The sequence below is a fragment of the Nannospalax galili genome, unplaced genomic scaffold (genome assembly GCF_000622305.1).
Source record: "Nannospalax galili isolate Female #2095 unplaced genomic scaffold, S.galili_v1.0 scaffold652, whole genome shotgun sequence".
Taxonomy (NCBI): domain Eukaryota; kingdom Metazoa; phylum Chordata; class Mammalia; order Rodentia; family Spalacidae; genus Nannospalax; species Nannospalax galili.
The window spans coordinates 1236069-1245653 of NW_008332152.1; positions in this window are offsets into that span (position 1 = coordinate 1236069).

Below are 9585 nucleotides of genomic sequence, written 5' to 3' on the forward strand. Positions count from 1 at the left end.
TCCCTCCTTCCCTCTCTTTCCTTCCTTTCTCCCTTTCCTCCCTCCTCTGCCTCTTCTTCCTTCCCTCCCTCTCCTCCCTTCCTTCCTCTCCCCTCCCCCCTCCTTCCTTCCTTCTCCCTCTCCTCCCTCCCCCTCCCTCTCCTTCCTTCCTTCTGTTTAAATTTGTTCTTTGACAATTTCACACCCATGTAGTGCATTCTATTTATTCTCTCCCACCTTAACTCACCTCCACCCCCTCCTCCCCTCAGACCTTCTCACATGCACGCCCTTTTGTTTTGTGACCCTCTGGTTTTAACAGGAACTGGCTGTGTAGACATGGCTTTGGAACTATCCACTGGAGCCTGAGCTCAGCATTTGGTACCAACTAAAGGCAATCAGTGTCCTTCCCCTAGAATATGTCAGTTGTCAATGGTTCAGCAGGGTGGAGTAGGGTCCCATAAGCCCCACTGGAGCCAGGGAGATGACTCAGTTGTAAAGTGCTGCTTTGCAGACATGGGGATCTCAGTTCAATCCCCAGAACCCACATTAAAAAGAAAAAAAAAAAAAAAGCTGGGCATGGTGACATGTGCCTGTAGCCCCAGCAGAGGAAGGCAGGGAGCAGAAACATAGGTCCCTAGGGCTTGATGGCCAGCCAGCCTGCCTAACCTACTTGGTGAGCTGCAGTCCAATATGACACCTTGTCTCAAAAAAATTCAATGTAGCCAGGTGTGGTGATGCACTCCTTTAATTCCAGCATTTGGGAGGCAGAGACAGTGGACCTCTGTGAGTTTGAGGCCAGCCTGGTCTACTTAGTGAGTTCCAGACAAGCTGGGGCTACAGGAAGACCCTGTCTCAAAAAATATATATATATTGAAGGTGCTCAGTATCAAGGACACCACCAGCGCTAGACCTCTGACCTCCATATGCACACACACACACACACACACACACACACACAATGCCCAGGGGACGAACGAATGAAATCTGGAGAGCTAGACTCCAGCCAGGGCTGCTCCAGGCCTTCCCAGCTGGGGCTGGTCAGCCTCTCATCACTGTGACCAAACACCTGAGAACAACTCCAGGGAGGGCTGGTCTGGCTCAAGAGCTCATGTGGCCACGACTGATTCTGAGCCCAAGGTGAGGTAGAATGTCAGGCGCAGAGGAGGGTTAGTGGAGTGGCGCTGCTCCCCTCAAGGAGGCCAGAGTTGGACAGAGAGGAGAAAGGGCTCTAGATAATATATGCTCCCCCAGGACACCCTGTGGTAACCTACTTCCTCCACCCAGGCCCCTGTTTTTGGTGTGCACTGCCTCCCAATAAGGCCATCAAACTACAAATCCATCAGTGGCTAATCCATTGATCAGACCAGAGCCTTCAGGATCTAATCATTGCCCAATGACTAGACTCACTAGCTGGGGACCAAACTGTTAACACACAAGCCTTATGGGGACATTTCATTTCTAACTACAATAGCCGCTAATGCAGAAAAAAAAATAAGTGTGTTTGAGGTTTGGGAGTTAACCATTAGGATACCCCTTGGTCACCCCACCTGATCTCAGGGCAGGTCAGACTGACTGTGAGAACCACATGCCATACCTACAATATCGAGTTCTCACTTAGGAGCCAAAGCTGGCTCCGTGGATAAAAAAGCACTTGCTGCAGAAGCATGAGTTCATGTCCCTAGTGGTTAGAGCACTGGCTGCTCTTGCAGAGGACCTGGGTTTGGTTCCCAGCACCCACATGGCAGATAACTCCAGTTCCAGGGGATCCGACACCCTCTTCCAGTCTCCTTGGGCATTGCATGGCACGGGTATACTTAAATACATACATGCAGGCAAAACACTCATATACATATTTTTTTAATCTTAAACACTAGAACCCACATAAATTTGGGGGTGATCGTATCCATCTAGAATCCCAGTGCTCCTGTGGTAAGATGGAGGTAGAGCATCCTTAGATGTTCACGGGCTAGCCTGGAGTATACCGCGGCAAACAGCAAGAACTATCTCAGAGTGGAAGGTGAGGACTGATACCCAAGGTTGTCCTCTGACATACACACTTGGGCCATTGCACATATGTCTCCATACACACAATACATACATATCACATAGCGTGTGCATACACACACACACACACACAATTTTATAAAACAAAGTCATGAGCTGGGGATGCAATTAGTATGCGCAAGGCCCTGGATTCCACCCTCAGCATCCTCCACCAAAGAAAAGCCAAATATTAAGAAGGGTGTTTTCACCCAAGCTACTGGGTGGAACAGTGGAGCTGTGGGGAGGCGATTGCTCTGTGGTTGTCCTGCAGTCAAGGGAGCCTCAGCCTGTCAGCTGAACAGGAAGCATCTTTCTCTAAAGTCTCACTGGCTTCAGGGAACAGACAGTTCTTTTTTCTTTTTGATTGGATTCAGGGTTTCTCTATGTTGCCCAGCTTGGTCTCAAACTATCAGGCTCCTGTGAGCCTCCTGTTTCAGCCTCCCAGGTGGGTGGGCCTCCAGACACCTGCTCCTACATCGGGGCAGGGAGATAGTCTCACTAAGCATCCGCCAGAAACAAGAGCATGAAATGAGAGGGGCTGGGTCTGCTTTTGTCACAAGTGCACGTGGTGACCTCTGTGGGGATAGGTGGCATTCAAAAGGCGGGTGCATACTGAAAGTGGCTGTTTCCTGGGGCCACAGGCACACACTGTTATTGGCATTGCCAGTAACATCCACTTGTGGTAGTCATCCAGAGACTCAGGGCCAGCTGGACCAGCACCACACTTCGAGAAAGTCTTCAGGGTAGCAGAGTGATGCAGGCACTGCCCTGGGCTCCCCAGACCCGTCTGGCACTTCTTGGTTCATGCTGCCCACCGTGGGATGACCTGAGACACAGGTGCAGCTCCAGCAAGGCCAGGTCACCCAGGAGTGACCCCACTCCTCCCCAGCATCTGCTGATCTTTAAACTTTGGAGACCTGGGGCAGATGAGTGTCCTAGCATGGATGCAGAGCCTTGTGACAGATCACACATGTCCTCTCTCCCTGCTGGCCTCAACTAACCACTCTCCTATTTAGAGCTGGTCTGGCTGGAATCATAAGGGACATCGCCATGACAACCATTTGCGCTGAGCAGGTCTGCATTAACTTTTCCCTGACTTTGGCTATGCTCGGAGGCCCCTTGCCACCCCTGTGTGCATCTTAGAGGCCAGTACTATGACAAAAACACTCTGACCAAAAGCATCTTAGGATTTATTTGGCTCCACTTCCAGATCAGAGTTCATTATTGAGGGAAGTTAGGGCAGGAACTCAAGGCTCGCCTGCTTGCTTCCACAGAGCACTACCTCTAAACAGGAAACTCACCCACAAGCCAAGGAAGGATGGAAGACATCATCAAGATGATGCTTGGCTCACGTTGGCTCATCCTAGCTTTTCTTTCTCTTTCTTTTAAAAAATTTTTCTTTTTTTTTGTGTTTTGCCTGCATGTACATAACTGCACCTGTGTTTTGTAATGCCTGTAGCAGACAGAAGAGGGCATTGGATCCCCTGGAACTGTAGTTACATGTTAGCTGCCATGTGGGTGCTGAGAATTGATCCCAGGTCCTCTGAAAGAGCAGTCAGTGCTCTAACCACTGAGCCATCTCTCCAGCCCCCTTTCTCTCTTCTTGGGACAGGGCCTCACTATGTAGCTCTGGCCTGGAACTCACTACATAGACCAGGCTGGCCTCAAACTCACAGAAACCACCTGCTTCTGCCTCTTGAGTATCAGAATCAAAGGTGTGTGCCACCATGCCCGGCTCAGCTACTTTTCTTGTTTGTTTTTGTTTAGTTTTGTTTTGGGGGGGGACAGAGTCTCCCTGTAGCCCCAGCTGGCCTGGAACTTGCTATGTAGACCATCCCAGGCTAGCCTTGATCTCATAGAGATCTGCTTGCCTCTGCCTCCTAAGTGCTGGGATTCAAGTTCTGCTCTACCACGCCTGGGTCTATCTGCTAACTTTCTCATAGGGCTCAGGACTGCCTGCCTGGAGAATGGTGCCACTCACAAGGGCTGTGCCCTTCTGTATCAATTAGCAATCAAGACAATCCCCCACAGACATGCCCACAGGCCAATTGACAGTTAAAGCTAAGTAGGACAGATAGTAGACTAGGCAATCTGAGAACACTTTCACAAGGCCTGTGCCAGGCAGGTTGTGGCTAAGGAATATGGCAGTGTCCCTGGTGTTAGCAAGGGCTGGAGTCTTCCAATTCAAGGGCAAAGGAGGAGCATCTAGAGCCTAGGACAGCAGGTGATGGGGACACTGGAGGAGGCCACCGAGCCTGGGGAGCCTGGCGCAAATCACAGCACTCGGCCCCTCCAGTCCTCAGGAGTCTGCCAGGTGCCTCCAGTTTCCCAGACCCTGCAGGATGGAGTCATGCTTCTTCCTGTGAAGGTGGCCCCTGAGGGCACAGAGCAGGGGGCAGAAGGCAGGAGTGGCATCAGTGCCCCCCTTTGTGGACCAGAGCCAGCCTGAAGGCCACAGGGAGAGGACAGTGCTGCCTTAGGAGACACTGAGGGCACTTTCACTGAGTGGCACCTGTAATGACTAACTTTCATTATCAGTTTGACTGAATTTAGAATCCATGGAAACACACGTCTGGGTCTGTCTACGAGGGCATCTCCAGAAAAGTTTAGTTGAGGAGGGAAGAGCCCACATAGTGGGCTGCCACCATGCCTACCCCACCATGATGGGCCGTACCTCAAGCTGGGAGCCAAAGTGAACCCTTCCTACCTCAAGTTGATTCTTGTCAGGTGTTTTGTCACAGCAACAAGCAAAGCAACTAATGCAACCTCTGTTTTTATTCATTTGCTTCTGTGGGGTTAGAAAATCCCTCCTTGGGGCTGGAGAGAGGCTCAGTGGTTAAGAGCACTGGCTGCTCTTGCAGAGGACCCAGGTTTGATTCCCAGCACCACATGGTGGCTAACAACTGTCTGTAACTCCAGTTCCAGGGGATCTGACAGCCTCTTCTGTCCTCAGGCACTACAGGACACAGGTGCACTTAACACACATGCAGGCAATACACTCATACACATAAAATAAAATTAAAAAAAATTTTTTTTCACAATCTAAGGCACCTGCTTTAAGGCCCAAGCCAATTAAAGGTTAGCGAGGACAGCTTACCCCTGGCCTCAGGAAGTGCAAAAGTGGCCAGGGCCTCTCCACCACCGGTGTGGTCAAAGGAGAAGAGCTCAGGTTCCTGGATGCTGGGCTGGACCTGGGGTACCAGAGCAGGATTGCATGCTGGTTGGTTTTTATTGTCAGCTTGAGCCAACCTAGTTACCTGGGAAGAGGGGACTGTAACTGAGGAATTCCCCAGGTCAGACTGGCCCCAGGCTAGGCCTGTGAGAAATCATCTTGATTGATGATGGAGGTGGCAGGGTGGGACCAGCCAGCCCACAGGCAGCGCCATCCTTAGGCAGGTGGGTCTGGGCTGTAAGAAAGCTAGCTGGGCATGATCTAGAGATGGAGCCAGGGAGCAGCATTCTCCTGTGTTTCTGCTCCAGATTCTCGCCTTGAGTTCCTGGCTTCTCTCAGTGACGGACTGTAACCTGGAAGTGTAAACTGAGATAAACTCTTTCCTCCCCTAAGTTGCTTGTGGTGATGATGCTTCTCACAGCAACAGGAAAGCAAACTAGGATACCAAGTGATGGGCCACAGCTCCCTCTGGGATGTCACCTATGAGCTACAGCTCTGATGGGGCTTGTCCCTCAGACTAACTACCTGACCAAATTAGTCTGCAGCACTCAGAAGGCAGCTTTGTCGCTAGGGAAGATGGTTTGACCACAAACGTCCCCCACAGGTATGTGGATCAGGAACTCACTTGCCCACCAGTGGATTTGGGGGATGTGATCAGATCCTGAGGGTCCTGATCTAATGAGTGGATTATTCTTGATGGATTCATAACATGATGCTGCTGATAAGATGCGGCACCTAATGCAGGAAGCACATCACTGGGGTCTGGCTTTGGGGCTCTCTCCCTTGTTCTGGTCCCTTCCTGTGTACTCTCTCTGCTTCCTGTCCACCAAGATATTCTGCCTCATAATGGATCTGGAATCAGCCTCCGAGACTGTGAGCCTGATGAGCCTTTCCTCCCTTCAGTGTTCTTTCAGGGACTTGGTCACCATGACACAAAACTGACGCAGGGCTCAAAATCTCAACCCTTCAATGACATGGCTGTTCTTTCTGGCAGTAAAGGCCCCTCCTGAAAGCAGGTACTTGCCCTTTATACGCTAAGGGCCATCGCAAGCACTAAGATGCCCCTTTACTCAGGAAATCCAGGTGTCCAGACACTCCTTTCCAGAAGCCAGGGACAGAGAGGAGCCACATTGTTTGTTATCCAGCTGCTTCCCAGTGACCACAGAGAACCAGAGACAGGCCCCTGTGAGACTCTACCTCTCTGAGAGCCATCCTGACAGCCACACCCCAGTGGGAGACTCAAGTGTGGGGAGCTGCCTGGCAGGGTACCCAGCACTCGAAGATCTGTCGAGAGAAAACCCACAGCTGAGATGTCTCCATGGGGTGGTGTTTACTAGAACTTTCCTCATAGGAATACCAAATTGCTGTATGCTACATGCAACAGCAAAAACAAGCTGTACTCTCAAGTGATGCGTGGATCACACACTCCCTATGAGTCCTTGTGCTGAGTTTAAATAACAGCTTAAAGTAAATGTGACTTTGGAGTTAGGCTTCCTATTTACTCTTTGTTGCTTTTGTTTTTGTTTTGAGACAGGGTCTCATTATGTAGCCCTGACTGACATGAAACTCACTGTGTAGACCAGGTTGGCCTTGAACTCACAGAGTTCCACCTGCCTCTGCCTCCAAGTGCTGGGATTAAAGACGTGTGCCACTACCACACTGGGCCCCTATTTACTCTTTAAAGAAACTCTGATTTTGATTTTCAGAAAGTAAGTCCTTAATTTATCTGAACAGTGGGGACTGGAGGAAATTCAGAAAGCTAATCTATTTGAATGTTATTTCAACAACTGAATTTTTGTGGTAAGGTTACATAAGTAAGTAATAAACTAAGTTTATTTACATAACTAAGTAAAATACTTTGCAAGCTAGTTTCCTTGTCTTGTGGGAGTACTGTATTAGATGGGGGAAATTCACTTTGGGCATCTTTTCCCAGATTTTGCATGTCATTTTGTGTGAGATTCTTGTTTATTTTCCCATAAAATTGAATTAATGATACTTGTCAGTACTGCAGTGAGATAATATATGTCTAGACTTTTCCTTTCAGGGGAAGGAGTTAGGAGGGCAGCTTGGTGGTAGACCACTTGCTTAGTGTGTATGAGACTTTGGGTTCAACCTCAAGACTGCAAGAGAGAAAGACAGAAAGAGGGGGAGGGATGAAGGAGGAAAGAGAGAAGGAACAAGAAAGAGACGAGGGAGAAAAGGACAGAGAGAGAGGGAGAGAGAGAGAGAGAGAGGAAAGGAAGAAATAAACAAGCAGCTTAAGAAGGAGATGGACAGGAAATGGAGGAAACAAGCCCTACACAGTGGAATGGGTTTGTTGTTTGTGTGTGTGATGGGGTTGGATGGAGGGTCTCATAGACACCAGGAAGCTTCTGCCCTACAGCTGAGCTGCTTCCCCAGACCTCGGTTTCACAGCTGAATGTCGGGCTGGGCACACACGTTCATTATACTCTTCTTTGCACCTTCCTGCATACAGAAATTTCCAAAATAGCAAGTAAAAGGTAACATTAGTAGCACCTGGCCCTGCCTCACACATAAGCAGGTGACTTCAGGCATGTCCTCAGGGTGCCTTGCTTCCTTGGAGAAGGCTGTTGCAAAAAGGTGACACCGTGATTACTCTGTGGCTCTAAAACGATTGCATCACACCATGAGGCATTGTTGACAAGGCGATAGCAAATAGATTAGAACCCTGGGGAAGAATGTCTGTGGAAGATGAAGCTACAACTTTCAAAAGGAATGCACAAGGGTCTGCCCTTAGCATGAAGAATGGGACCCCTCGGTGGTGATGTAGGGAGCAAGCCCATAATATATCAAAAATATATTGCCTCCTAGCTGACAATTTGTTCCTGGAATTTCATGCATATAACATTTCCAGTTTAAAACATGATAACTAATACATTTACTGGCTCCCAGAGGCCAGTGCACACGTGAATAAAAGAGACCCCCGAAGAAGCTGGTTAACTGCCGCTTCACTGTACACTGGTGTCATCTCTCAGTGCAGGGATTCAGGCCAAGAAAGTCCAGTACCCCCAGGACACTGTGCCTGTGAGAGCTGGATCCTGCGTCATGACAGGTACAGTGAGAGATCTGGAATGAGAGTGTATTGGGTGTGTTTTCTAATAATGTGTCAGGGATTTAAAAAAAAAAAATCAGGAGCTGCTGGGGCTGGAAAGATGGCTCAGTGGTTAAGAGCACTTCCTGCTCTTCCAGAGGACCCGAGTTCAGTTCTCAGCACCCACATGGTGGCTCACAACTGATTGTAACTCTAGCTCTGACTCTCTCTTCTGGCCTTTATGGGTACAAGTCACACATGTGGTGCACATACATACATGTGGGCAAAAACATTCATACACATGTAAAAAAAAAAAAAGGAGCCGGGTATGGTGGCGCACACCTTTAATCCCAGCACTCAGGGGGCAGAGGCAGGCAGATCTCTGTGAGTTTAAGGCCAGTCTGGTCTACGTAGTGAGTTCTCAGACAGCTGGGGCTACAAGGAGACCCTGTCTCAAAAAGACCAAAATAAAAAGGAACTGGGTGTGCAAGATGGCTTATCGAGCAGGGGTATCTGCCACCAAGCCTGATAACCTCAGTTCCATCCCCAGAACCCACAGAGTGGGAAAGGAGAGCGGGAGAACCAATCCTCACAGTTGTTTTCTGACCTTCACGTGTTCACTTTGGCATGTGCACACATACACACATAAAATATCCAGGACTTACCTGTCTCTCTTCCTTAGAGGGAGTCTACTTGAAAATACATTATTGTTGGTGTCTTTGAAACCCCTGAGCACTCTGTAATGGTGTAAGAATTTTCTGAAAACTAGTCCTACCTTTACCGCAGAACACAGAGAAGATCTCATTCTACCCACAGCCTCCTCCCCTGTAAGACTTGCATGTCCAGTGACTTGCATACACAGGGAAACTTCTAGAGAGTGGAGGCACTAAGTCCTGCCCTCAAGACTGGCAGGAACCATAACTATTTCTCAAGATGACAATCATGAAGAAAAAAGCAAAATGCACCTTTCTGAAATTGAAAAAAAGGAGCCCAAATCATCCTGTAGTTCTGTGATCCAGGGCAATGCGTTCACCTCTGGGCGAGGAAAAGTCAGCAATGCATGGAGCCAGAGCCAGAGAGAGAAGGGAGGGCCCTATATTGGCAAAAGAAAACTTTGTGTCACTGGTAGAGGGACCTATTCCTGAGCATGCCCAGTTCAAGATCGTAAGGGCATGTTCAAAAAGATGGCACCCCAGAGAGCTCAGGCCTTATAAGTTCCTCCAAAGAGCCTCGGCTGAAGCAAAAGGACCAGCTCACAGTCATTTACAGGGCAGCTGGGGCTACAGGTGTGCTACCACACCGAGCTCTCTAACTTTTACAACAATGTTACAGGGGCTGG